The 14,486-nt window shown below is 39.0% G+C and overlaps 1 pseudogene; it reads left to right on the top strand.

Annotated features, from left to right (window-relative positions):
- LOC100524885 overlaps positions 1-14,486 on the top strand; it is a 106,591-nt pseudogene that overhangs the window by 85,642 nt on the left and 6,463 nt on the right.

Raw genomic sequence — 14,486 nt, 5'->3', positions numbered from 1 at the left:
ATTGTTTTAAGTTGTTGGTCTCTTAATTGCAAATGCATCTCCAGTATTTTGCATTTGTAAATCCCTCTTTCCTTGATTGCTGGTTTCAATATCATATTGTGTGGATGGTTTCATACATTTTCTGTATATCTGCCTTTACCAGTGAGCCTTCTCATTTGTAATTTTCTTGTTTCTAGATGTGGGCTTTTCTACATAGAGAAGTTTCTTTAGCATTTGTTGTAAAGCTGTTTTGATGGTGCTGAACTCTCTTAGCTTTTGCTTGTCTGTAGAGATACTGATTTCTACTTTCAATCTAAATGAGAGCATTGCTAACTAGAGTATTCTTGGTTGGAGGTTTTTTCCTTTCATCACTTTAAGTATATCACGCCACTCCCTTCTGACCTAGAGTTTCTGCTGAAAAATCAGCTGATAACCTTTTTGAGATTCCCTTGTATGTTGTTTATTGCTTTTCCCGTATGTTATTTATTGCTTTTCCCTATGTGCTTTCAATATTTCCTCTTTGTCTTTAATTTTAGTCAGTTTAATTAATATGTGTCTTGGGGTATTCCTCCTTGGGTTTATTCCAATTGCTTCTGGTGATTTAAGCAATAGCCTTTCACAAGTATGGTAGCTTTTTTTCCCTATTACATGATGAAGGTGAGATTAAGCCTAAATCTCCTGTGGGTTCTTTGTCTTCCCAGAGAATATAAAGCAGCTAACATCAACATCAACTGTATGTCATCAACGAACCTTGGCTCTTCTCACTGGCCTGGTGCTCCAGGATTCAGTCAGTGACCACAGACAACATTCAGGTCCTGAATAAGATCAATCACCCTTACTACTTCATGGTGAGCTGGTTGTCCAGACTGTTCTTCCACATCTGGTAAAATAGGAACCTCTGTCCCACACCCCACTCCTCCCTTGCCCACTGTGCAGTCCCCATGGGAGCCACTTAAGAGCAGAGACTAATGTGATATTGGATCTGTGGCTTTCTCCCTTCTCTCCCCCAGATATTTCTGTGATTTTTGAGAGAGGAATTAATATTGGTGTCGTAATTGCTGTTTACTGAATCCTCACAATGTGCCTTCATGCATTATGTAATTTAACCCTCTGAGGTATCCACAGTTGGTATCCCCATGGGGAATCGGAAGCTTGAAGCTGTTAAGATCCTTGCACATCATCACATGATGCAAGATTCAGATGAAGTCTGACTCCAGAGTTGTGTCAGTGCAGCCCCACATCCCTGCAGGCGTGGCAACAATCACAGTGGCATGGGGTGTGGGGAGAAAACCAAGTGTACTCGAGCCCAAGGTGACAACTGTGTGTCGTGTCCTGAGAAAATGCTTTTGAAAAGAAGAGCGAATGTCCAGCCAGCTAGCTTGATTTCCCCCTCTGCCCTGCTACTGCTTATGGCCAGAGGCTTGGGGACCTGAGGACCCGGGTTACAATTTCAGCTAAATCCTATGAAGGGAGCCCCAGCTAACCGCTAACTGCTACAGAGCCCATTTTTCTCATCAGTGTAGAGCAGGTTGACTGACTGGGTGGAACCAACAGCCTACAACAGAAAACAGCTTAATTTCCGTGACTATTTAGACTTCTTTGTGAGCTAGATCATTCCCTGCCTCTTTCAGATCCCATAGCTTTCTAGTTACTCTTATTTTTTTTTCTTTTTAGGGGCACACCTGCAGCATATGGAAGTTCCCAGTCTAGGGTCAAATCAGAGTTGTAGCTGCTGGTTTATACCACAGCCGCAGCAGGTCAGGATCTGAGCTACAACTGCAACCTACACCATAGATCAGGCAATGCCAGATCCCTAACCCACTGAGCATGGCCAGGGATCGAACCCGCATCATCTTGGGATCCTAGTCAGGTTCGTAGCCTGATGAGTCACAATGGAAACTCCCCTAAATAATTTTTTGAAGTTCAGTTTTAGTCACCAAAAAGCCTCAATTCAGCATCCAAGTGTCTAGACCATAATAATATCCCAAGCTCTAAACTTTCTTGAGAGTCAAAGATTTAGGCAGAGAAACCTTAATGAGAAGCCTAAATATTTCGGTTGCCTTCTCCATCCCCCAGCCTCACTGGCCCTTGTTTCTGACTTCGTCAGGGTCAGGACAGGAGAAGGGGGATCAGGACCAAGGGCACAGTTGCAGGGCCAGTACCGCACTGAGGCCCTCTGGTGGCAGTGTGATATTGCTCACCCCTTCTTTCTTGGTGGCTTGGGCAGCTTTGCAGATGCCCCTCAAGGAAACCTTGGACGGCAGGTCTCTTGGCGTAGGTGAAGCCTCTCCACTTGTCTGTCCCCATATTGTCCCTCTTCATGTATGTACAATATACTTTTCTAACATTTTGGGTTTTTTTTTAATTAATTCACTATATAAAATTTAGTCATTACACAAATACATAAATTAGAAAGAAGGAATTCCCCAGCGGCCTAGCAGTTAAAGATCTGGACTTGTCACTCCTGTGGCTTGGGTTTGATCCCTGGCTCAGGAACTTCTGCATGCCATGGAAGAGAGCAGTGCACCCCTCCATAATCCTGTCCCCCCAAATCCTCCCTTTTAATATATTAAGTAAAACTTTAAGTAAAAATTTTCATTTTAAAACTTGGTAATATTTGAGTTGATAATAAATTCATGTGATTCAAAATTCAAAGAGTGTGGAAGGAGGTAAGTTTAAAACTGCCTTCTACACCTATCTTGGGCTTTTTTGAAGGACCCAAGGTCACTTTGTTCAGGGAAGTAGGGCCAGTATCCCAAGGGCTTTTCTAAGCAGCCCACTCCCTGGGCCTGGGTTAGAACATGCAGATGCAAAAGCTTTTTTTTTTTTTTTTTTGGCCTTTGTCTTTTTAGGGCCACACCCACAGCATACGGAGGTTCCCAGGCTAGGGATCTAATCAGAGCTGTTGCTGCCGTCCTACACCAGAGCCACAGCAACGCCAGATCTGAGCCACGTCTGACCTACACCACAGGTCATGGCAACGCTGGATCCTTAACCCACTGAGCGAGGCCATGAGGGCTGCTCCCACCGAAACCTCATGGTTCCTAGTCAGGTGTGTTTTCACTACACCAAGACGGGAACTCCAGATGCAAATCTTGACTTTACCACTTACTGTGTGATCTTGGAAATGTTAGTTTACCTCTCTGGGCCTCAGTTTGCTTTTTTGTAAGTTGGGGATAAAATAGTACAATAGAAGCAATTTTATCAAACACAGTGTGGTCTGTTAATTGGAAAAGTAAAAATGAGGAGTCATGAAATAAATGATATATGGTTTATTAGCACTCTACTACATTTTAAAAACCTACTACTACTTAGTGGCTTAAAACTGACAAATATTTATTTGTCACATTCTGGATGGTAGCTGATGGTTTCTCTGGTCTGAGCCAGTTTGACTGGACTAGGTGCTCTAGGATGGCCTCATTCCTGCATCTAGAGTCTACACTAGTATGATTGAGCTCTCCATTTGACCACTCAGTTTCAAGGAGGGCAGCTTGAGCATGTTCACCTGGTGGCAGTAGGTTCCCAGCAGCAAGAGATGTCAAGCCCCAATGCACATGCCTTTCAAGCATCCTGCAGTGTGATGTTTGCTAATGTTCCATGGGCCAAAGAAAATCACAAGGTCAAGTCCAGATAGACGGCCAGGGAAGGGGAGACACAGACTTTACCTTTGATGGAGATGAACAGCAGGGTCACACGGCACACTGACCTGCGTTGTAGGAGGAATAATGTGGTCATTTTTATAAACAGTCTACCACATCACATCTCATACATTTTAATTTAAAATATTTGTGCACCAGAGTTCCCATCATGGCTCAGTGGAAATGAATCCAACTAGTATTCATGAGGATGCAGGTTCAATCCCTGGCCTTACTCAGTGGGTTAGGGATCCTGCATTGCTGTGAACTGTGGTGTAGGTCACAGACATGGCTCAGATCCCACGTTGCTGTGGATGTGGCTTAGGTGGGCAGCTGTGGCTCTGATTTGACCCCTAGCCAGGGAACTTCCATATGCCAGAGGTGCGGCCCTAAAAAGCAAGAAAATGAATGAATGAATGAATAAATAAAATATTTGTTCACCTTTGACATGGACTCAAGGTCTTTCCTTTGAGGTTATTTCAGCTAATTGAATTCTGTATTCTCTTGCTTATGTTATTTCCAAATAAACCAGCTATGATTTATGAGTTTTGCTTCCTTAAAGGACAATAAGAACTTAAAGTCATTGAGAGAATGTGGAACCCACCAGACTTTTATAATCCTCCCAGCCTCTGTCTCTTAATTTTTTACTTATACATAACTCAATTGCCATTTTTTCCTTTTTCTTTTTTTATTTCTTTATATATATTTTTTTCTACTGTCCAGCATGGTGACCCAGTCACACATACATCTATCCTCATCAAGTTTTTCAAAGAATTCACTTAGTTTCCTTGAAAATGCCGTACTTTTGAAATCAGATTGTACAGATCTAAGTAACATTTTATTACACTGCACAATTATAACGATAGTATAGCTACATGGACGGTAAGAACAACTGATTCTTGGTGACTGTACAGCTCACCTAGTGGGCATCCTGGAGCAGGCCAAGGCATCAGTCAGTCAGGTCCCCAGAGGGGATTAAGAGCCTCAGTTTAGTGGCAGTTACTAAAGAGCTTCTACTGTACCAGCCAGTAGAGCTGTATCGAGGGTTAGTTGTGAAAATACCCTTAACATGCTTAGGACACTTCTTTAGTTCCTGTAAATGCTCAGTAATGTTAGTTGTTCTCATTATTACACAATCATTCATGTGGTTATTGTTGTTGCTGTTATTAATCAGTCTAAGGTAAAACCTTGGTATAGGATAGAAATGGCATAAGGATAATAAAAATGCCAGACCCAGTACCATCAAGTGGTAATTGAGGGGAACAATGAAGGTGGAAAGGGAGGATCAAGCCAGGGATTTATAAAACTGATATAAGAGAACCTAGAAGATGGAGCAGTAGGAAATGGGTGATTCAGACAAGGAGCCTGGAGAAGCAGGCATGTTAGTCTTAGTTAACAATTATAATTTTGGAGTTCTGGTCATGGCTCAGCAGAAATGAATCTGACTGGTATCCATGAGGACACAGGTTCAGTCCCTCGCCCCTCTCAGTGGGTTAAGAATCGAGCGTTGCTGTGAGCTGTGGTGTAGGGTTGCTACACCAGATCTGTGTGGCTGTGGCACAGGAGAGCAGCCACAGCTCCAATTCAACCCCTAGACTGGGAACCTCCATGTGCTACAAGTGCAGCCCTAAAAAGACAAAAAAAAAAAAAAATTATAATTTCAACATACTATTTGAAGCATGATGATTTAGGAGAATGCTTCCTAAGTTCTGGTTCAGAGACTGGTTGCTCGTCCCTGGGGAGCTTGTTAAAAATGTAGAAATTGTAATTCCTGAGCCAATAGGTTTAAGAACCTATATTACTAAAAGCTGTTCAGGTAGATTTGAATGCACATTCAGGCTTGGGAAGCCATGAAAACATAGAGCACTGGAAGTCAGGAAACTTGGACTGTAGTTCTGGGTCTGGAATAGACTTGCTATGTGACCTCTGTCTTGCAGATCTAGAGAGATGAAATTTGAGATGTGTTTAATCCCTTGTAGACCCCTCGACGCATGTAAGGGGTGATTATTAGTATTTCAGCAGGTACTCTCTGTGTTTGAACCAGGCCCATCAATCAAGGTTCCTCCACCTCATATGCCAAGCAAGGGACTTGGCCCACTTTATCTAAAAATCCTTCCCATTGGTTCAACAACTATAGAAGACAACATGGAGGTTCCCCAAAATACAAAAAATAGAGTTGCCATATGATCCAGCAGTCCCACTCCTGGTGCAAAAATTATAGTTTTTACTCAGGCAAAACTATAATTTGAAAAGATACATGCACCCCTGTGTTCATGGCAACACTATTTTCAATAGCCAAGACATAGAAACAATTTAAATGCACATCAGCAGATAAACGGATAAGGATGTGGTGTATATATACATATATAAAATGGAATATTACTCAGCCATTAAAAAGAAATAACACCATTTGCAGAAACTAGGGTGGACCTAGAGATTATCTTACTAAGTCAAGTAAGTCATAAAGAGAAAGACAAATACCATATGATATCACTTATATGTAGAATCTAAAATGTGATATAAATCAACAAATCAGTGAAACAAAAAGATTCACAGATATAGACAACAGATTTGTGGTTACCAAAGGGGAGAGGGATAGAGGAGAGGGAAGGACTGGGAGTTTTGGATTAGCAGAAACAAACTATTATATATAGGATGAATAAACAATAGGTCCTACTTTATAGCACAGGGAATTATATCCAATATTCTGTGATGAGCCATGATGGAAAAGAATATGCAAAAGGATATATTTGTATAGCTGAGTCATTTGCCATACAGGGAAAACTAACACAGTATTGTAAACCAACTATACTTCAATAAAATTTGTAAAAATAATTTAAAATCCCTTCTAGCTGTAAAATTTTATAACTATGATTTGTTTTCTGTTTTGTAGACACCAAATTTCTATATGTTGATGTGGATTCTCATGGATTGTGCTTCTGCAATTTTCATTGTTGCCATATTTTATTTTCATTGGTAAGCATAACTGATTTTCCCTGAAATAGAAATATAAGTGATTTTTGTGGAAATTTGAGAAAAAAGCAGCTACATTCTTCCCATAGTCCCACATGGCAAATCCTCAGGGAGACAGGGTTTTATCATCTGATGCTACCTGAAGCAGCCTGCAGCTCCTCACACACCATCTACCTACTCAACATGATACTATATTTGAAGGACAAGGATTCTCACTAAAGCTTAATCTAAGCCTGTTACTACAGATTTCAATGCAGATCAACTGGAAGAGGACAGGGGCTGAAGGTTCTTCACAAAAGTGCCTCCAAATCTCCCCACCTTCCACACAATTGCACATAGTGGAGTGCTGTGTAAAGAGCAAGTTGACAAACCATGGTTTTAGTCCTGGCTTTGCCTTAGTTTCTGAGTGATCCTGGGATAATCAGTGCCCCTTTCCAGGCCATAGTCTTTTCATCTGTCCGAGAAAATGACATTTGAGAATTCTTGAGAGAATATGCTATAAGATTGCAAGGTTCAAGGTGGGAGAGGAGACATCTGGTAGAAGAATTGACCTATAAGAGACCTTGGTTGTTTAAATCTCATCATGTCCATCATTTCTTCATTTGAGTGTCCTTTAAAGGAGGAAACCACACACCCTCTCCTTAAAGGAGAATTTGACTGGACAATGTTCTTTTACAGTCTTTGCCTTGAATTACTGCCATTTTTGGAAGAGGTCTATATGGTTGATGTATAGTCTGCTTCCTTCTAGGTGGAGAGAGAGCCAAAGTGAAAAAGTCCTCAGAGGTATCAGCAGTTATGCAGGTAAAGTCAGAGGCCTCATGGACTCCCATCTCTTCCTCCCTACCCATTGCCTCAGGATACAGGCATTGTTTTTGACAAGAGTTGAAGGAGTCTGAATTTGAGAGTGGGGACCAGTGAGAAATTGGGACCAATAAACTAGCACAGATTCTGGAGGGCCCTTGATATCACTCTTCATTTTGGACTTTATTGTCTAAGCAATGAGACTCCTTGTAAGCTTTTGAACATGGATGATTTTTTGTTGTTGTTCGCTTGTTCATATATTCACTTATCACAGTTATTGAGTACCAGCTTTGTGATAGCCACTTTCTTTGTCCTCACACAGCCTTTCTTCTGTGTACCCACACACACCCTCAGTATCTCCTGTGTGTCCAAATTTTCTCTTCTATGCTCAGACTGGATCAGGGCTCATGACAGTGGCCTCATTTTAATCATGTCTTTAAAGGCTTTATTTCCTACATTAGTAACATATTGAAGTGCTGGTGGTTAAGGCTTGACCATATGAAATTGTGGGGTATACAAGTCAGGTCATCACAGCAATCTAGCCAAGAAATAAAAAGAATAGGGAAGTGGTGAGGAAAGCATGGATGTAAGAGAGGTTTTGAAGGAAGCTTCAAAGAAAGTGGCTACAATACCTTAGAAAAGCATTCAGTTTACTTGACCCCAACTTCCCACCATGTTGAAATGAGAAGAAAATAAGGTGAGTAGAAGAGAAAGGAACTTTTCCTGTTTTTAAGAGTTTTCAGTTGCCCATTTATAGAAACCAGTTTTGCCTCAACTAAGTAAATATATTAAAAAGTCTATTTGAGGCAGTTCCCGTCGTGGCTCATTGGTTAACAAATCTGACTAGGAAACATGAGGTTGCAGGTTCATCCCTGGCCTTGCTCAGTGGGTTAAGGATCCGCATTGCGGTGAGCTGTGATGTAGGTCGCAGATGCGGCTCAGATCCCGAGTTGCTGTGGCTGTGGTATAGTCTGGCGGCCACAGCTCTAACTGGACCCCTAGCCTGGGAACCTCCATGTGCTGCAGGAGCGGCCTAGAAAAGGCAAAAAGACCCAAAAAAAGTCTATTTGAGTACTTGGAAGGGGCAGGACCAAGTTTAGAATCAGGGAAGAAACAAGGAATCCTGGAAAGAAGCCAGAACTACAGCCCAGATCCATTCTGAGTGGGGAGAATAGAGCCTCAGACACTAAGCACAGTGTTATCTCTTTCAGCACAGCCACCTCTGGGATGGGTGTGTATTGCTGCCCCTGCCTGCCATGAGGGTGTTCATCACCTCTCTGGGTTTAGGATTTTTTTTTTAGCCCTTTAGAGAACTTAATCCTTTTTCTTCTGTCTTCTATAGTTTCTCTTAAAAAGTCTTCCCAAAAAGAAAGTCTTCCATTTTTTTGTCATTGTTCCTCTACTTGTAATATGCCTTTTCCTCTGGGTCCTTTTTAAGATTGTTCCTTTTATCACTGGTTTTCAGTAATTTGATAGTTTATTTTAGTGTATATGAATGTATCTATGTGAGTGTCTATCTTCCTAGAGTTTGCTGAACTTTTTAAATCAGTCTTAGACCAGTATACATTTTCAGTCTGTAATTTTCAGATATTTTTCTGTCACTACCCTCTTTCTGGGATTCTAATTGATAGATGTTGGGTGACTTCATATTAACCTATGGTAATATGGTTACTTATCCAATAAGTTACCTAGACAGTCATTTTTATTTTTAGCCTATTTAATTTCTGTACTCCATTTTGAATATAGTCTATTACGATATAGGTTAGTTTTTAATTACTATGTAAAAAATTACCACAAGCCTATCAGGTCAAAACAACACAAATTTATCATCTCACAATTTTCGTGGGCCAGTGGTCTAGGCATGGTTTTTCTAGGTCCTCTGCATAGAGTCTCATCAGGCTAATGTTACGTCAAGGTGTTGGCCCAGGCTGCAGTCTCATCTGAGACTTAGAGTCCTCTTCCAAGCTCACTGGTTGTTGGCAGTATTTAGTTCCTTACAATTGCAAGATTGAAGTCATCCATGTTTTCTTAATCACTCCTGGAAGAGATCTGCTCTGAGATCTTAGAGACTACCTTTATGTCCTTGCCATATGGCTCTCTCACAGTATGGCATCTTACTTCTGCAAAGCCAGCAAAAGAATATCTCTTGTAGCATTCATGTTTAGGAAAAAGAAAATGAAGCAAAATAACACAAAAAACAAACAGAAAACAAGTTGAAACATGGTAGTCATAAATTCCCAACCATTTTATTAATTATATTAAATATAAATGGATGAAATTCTCAAGCTAAGAGTAGAGATTGTCAAACTGGATAGGAAAAAAAGCAAGACCCAACCATGTGCTATCTACAGAAGAAATACTTAAAATAACAAAAACACAGAGTAAAAGTGAAAGGTTGGAAAATAATATGCCATGCAAACAATAAGCATAATAAACAGTATTTGAAAAAATTAACTTCAAACGTGGAGCATTACTGGAAGCAAAGATTTCATAATGTAAATAGTCAATATATCAGGAAAACACTTATAATTATACACTTAACAACAAAGATTCAGAGTTCCCATCATGGTGCAGCAGAAACGAATCTGACTAGGAACCATGAGGTTGCAGGTTCGATCCCTGGCCTTGCTCAGTGGGTTAAGGATCTGGTATTGCTGTGAGCTGTGGTGTAGGTCACAGATGCAGTTCATATCTGGCGTTGCTGTGACTCTGGCATAGGCTGGCAGCAACATCTCTGATTGGACTCCTAGCCTGGGAACCTCCATATGCTGCAGGTGCAGCCCTAAAAATACAAAAATACAAAAAAAAAAAAAACCACAAAGATTCAAAACACATTAAGCAAGAACTGACAGAGAGAAATCAGTTGGAAATGTTACGATTCTTCTCTCATTACCTGAAAGAACAATTAAACACACACACACACACACAAAATAAAATCAGAAAGAATATAGAAGTATGAGCACTTTCAGCCAATTTGACCTAGTTGACAGAAAATATTATACTCAACTACAGAATATACAACATTTTCAACTGTACATGGCCTATTTGCCAAAATAGACCACATTACAAGCCATAAAACAAATCTGGAAGAGATAGCTGATTTGCCTACTCCATAGACACACAGACACAGAGAATTAGGCAAAGTGAGAGGAATAGGTTCCAATCAAAAGAAGAAGACAAAGATCTCAGAAAAAAGTACTAAGTAAACACAGATGAGCAAAATACATGATAAAGAGTTAAAAGTGATGGTTATAAATATGCTCACTGATCCCAGGAGAAAAATGGATGAACACAATGCAAACTCAACAAAAAGTAAGTATGAGAAAGTGCCAAACAAAAGTTATAACTGAACTGAAAATATATTAGAGAGGTTCAGCAGAACACTGGATGAGGTAAAACAATGAATCAGTGAGCTCTGGAAGAATGAAAAGCAAAATGAAAAAAGAATTTTCAAAAGGGAAGATACATTAGGGGGCCTTTGGGACAACATCAAGTGTAATAGCATTTGCATTATATGGTTCCCAGCAGGATGAGAGAGAGAGAGATAAATTACTTGAAGAAATAGTGGCTGAAAACTTCCCCAGTCTGGGGAAAGAAACAGACATCCAGATCCAGGAATCCCAGAGAGTTTCAAATAAGATGAACTCAAAAAGATACATTACAATTTAAATGGTAAAGTTGAGGATAAAGAGAGAAACCTGAAAGAATCAAGCAGAAATAAGCTTGTTACATACAAGGAAAACCCCATAAGCTATAAGCATATTTTTTAGCAGAAACTTTATAGGCCAGAAGGGATAAACATGATGTATTGAAAGTGCTAAAACGAAAAACTTTCCAACCAAGATGTTGGATACCATGACCATTCAGTACTGAAGGCAAGATCAAGATTTTCCTGGATAAACAAAAGCTAGAGGAGTTCATCACCACTAAACCAGTTCTACAAGAAATGTTCTGTTAAGATTTAAAGAAATAATACTAATTAATAATGAAGAATTATACAAAATGAAAAAGTTCACTGGAAAGTGTAAATGTATAATGAAGGTAGATGCATCACTTACAAAGCAAGAATGCAGATCAAAAAACAAAATAATAAAAGTGACTAAAATTACAGTAATTATGGATGCCTAAAATAAGCGGGTATAAACTGTGTCATCAATAAATAAATTTCAAAGCACCAAAATCACAGTTTATTCTGCAACCACAAAGGTAAAATTAAATAGAAATAAACATTAATTTAAAAATCTAGGTGATCTAGATACTGGACATTACTGCATTTCTGAACATTTCATTGATCACGGCATTGAACAGGGACACTGGAAAATACTTTTAAAGGATAATGCATATGAACAGCAAAAATTTGGGGTTACAGCTTAAGACAACACTTAAAATTTGTAACTTTAAATGTTCAAAGGAAGCTAGCTAAGGTAGACACTTAAGCCAATCTAAAAAAGTAAGTAAATTTTTTCAAAGAAAGAAATAAAAATACCAAGAACAATGAAACAGAAAAGAAAAACAATAGAGAAAATTTTAAAGTGAAAATTTAGCTCATATAAAAAATTCATAAAATCAATAAAATCTGAGATGAAAAAAAAACGAGTTCCCATAGTGATGCAGCAGAACTGAATCTGACTAGGAACCATGAGTTGCAGGTTCGATCCCTGGCCTTGTTCAGTGGGTTAAGGATCTGGCATTGCTGTGAGCTGTGGTGTAGGTTGCAGATGTGGCTCGTATCTGGCATGGCTGTGGCTGTGGTGTGGGCCAGCAGCTGTAGCTCCAATTAGACCCCTAGCCTGGGAACCTCCATATGCTGTGGGTGCGGCCCTAAAAAGACAAAAGACAAAAAACAAACAAACAAACAAACAAACAAATAAAATCTGAGATGAATGAGAGTGGGACTGCCAATATGATGAATGATTAATGAAAGAGGGACTATCGCTGCAGATCCTAGACGTAAAGAGGAAAACTACGAACAGCCATAAGCCATTAAATCTGACAGTTTAAATGAAGTAGACAAATTTATTGAAGTGTGTGACTTATGGAACTGAGAGAAGAAATAAAAATTTGTGATAACCTACTATCTATCAAAATCAAATCTGTTTCAAAAACCTCACCACAAAGAAAAGTCCAGGTCAAAACAGCTTCACTGCTTAATCAAATATTTAAGAAATAATACCAACTTTATACCAACTCAAAAAAAAAAAAAGAGGAAGAAACATTTCCTAGCTGATTCTTCGAGGACAGCAATAATTTCATATTAAAAAAAATGTCTGACAAAGACAGTACAAAACTAAATTTATAGATTATCATTCATGAACTTAGACATAAAAATTCTGATCAAAATATTAGCAGATTGCATCTATCAGTATAAAGGAGGAAACATCTGGAGCAAGTGAGGTTTATCCCATCTGGGCAAAATGAAAATTAATATAATCTACCATATTAACAAAATTGTCGAAAAGGCATATTTGACAAAAATCAAAGCCTACTTATAATCAAAGCTGAGTGAACTAGGAATAGAAGGAGACTTCCTTAATCTGATGAAAGATGTTTACAAAAATATCTCCAACCAATAGCATTTTTAATGGAGAAACAGCATTTTCCCTCTCAGGTAAAAAATAAGGCAAGGATATCTGCTCTCATCACTTCTAATCAGCATTGTACTGGAGATCACAGCCAGTTTAGTAAGATAAATAAGAGGCATGAAGGAAGAAATAAAACTCCTGATTTGCAAATATTATTTGCATTAAAAATTTCTAAGGAATCAAACAACAAACCTACTAGGACTAATAAATGTGTTAAGCAGTGTTCTAGGATACAAGGTCGATATACAGAAAAGTCAATTGCATGTCTATATATTATCAATGAATAATTAGAAACTTAAAAATCAAAATAGCATCATTTACAACAGCATAAAAACATAAAGAGAAATTTTAGGAAAATATTGCAAGGCCTTGCAAAGAAGATAGATGATTGGTCCCTGAAAACCACAAAGGTTTAGTGAGAGAAAGATATTGGTTGTCATGAAATTGACCCACAAATTCAAATTCAATTCAAGTGCAGTAAAAATCCCCTTCTTCCTGTGAAGCTGATCAAAAAAAAAAAAAATGAAGCTCACTGTACAGCTGTTTCTTCTGGATTGAAATTACACTCAGGGTAAAAACAACTGACTCTGGCTGCTTTGATAGTCACTTTTTTCAAGATTTCAGCTGCATCTTTCCTTTTTACATTGTAAGTTCTTAGGTCACTTTAAGATGTTTTCTTGGTTTTGTATAGTCCTTTTCCTAGCTCCATTACTAGACATCTCCATCTATTTTTTCCATCAGTAAGTTAGAAAAAAAATATTTTTGAGCAATTACTGTGTGACAGACATTGCCAAGCACTGTATATGTGGTGGCAAGCAAGACAAAGGGTTCTTAAAGGACTCCCATTCTAAAGAGTGTGTTCATTTTTCTGCTCTTACTGATCCGGAGGTAGTGGTTGTGAAATGCATGAACTTTAAGCAAATGTCATTCTCTGTCTTCTGATGGTTCCCATGGTAAGCTAGAAGCTCACACAATAGATTCTGAGACACCAGCACTTCGATGAACTGAGGACCACAGCAAAGTCTGCCCAAAGCCTGGGTAGGGACAGAACTAGGGTGAAAGGATTTGAGATGGTAAGTGAGGAAATTGTCTTTTTTTAATGTTTTATTGAAGTATAATTGGTTTACAACATTGTGATAATTTCTGCCATACAAGAGTGTGCTTGTTATACACACAGCCATTCTTTTTCAGATTCTTTTCCTACATAGATTACCACAGAATAACGTGTAGATTTCCCACTGCTATACAACAGTCCCCTTTGGTCAACCATTCCATATACTAAAGCATGCATGTGCCAACCCGAAACCCCCAATCCATCCTCCTAGCTGTCGCTTTGGTAACCCTACGTTTGTTTTCAAAGTCTGTGAGTCTGTTTCTGTTTGCCATTAAGTTCATTTGTATCCTTTTTTAGATTCCACGTAGAAGTGATATCATGTGATATTTGTCTTTGTCTGATGTACTTAGTATGATTATCTCTAGGTCCATCCACGTTGCTGCAAATGTCATTATTTCATTC

Source organism: Sus scrofa, chromosome 9 (genome assembly GCF_000003025.6).
Source record: "Sus scrofa isolate TJ Tabasco breed Duroc chromosome 9, Sscrofa11.1, whole genome shotgun sequence".
In the NCBI taxonomy this organism is placed as follows: domain Eukaryota; kingdom Metazoa; phylum Chordata; class Mammalia; order Artiodactyla; family Suidae; genus Sus; species Sus scrofa.
The sequence above is the reverse complement of the archived record's forward strand: the minus strand, read 5'-3'. Positions and strand labels throughout refer to the sequence as shown.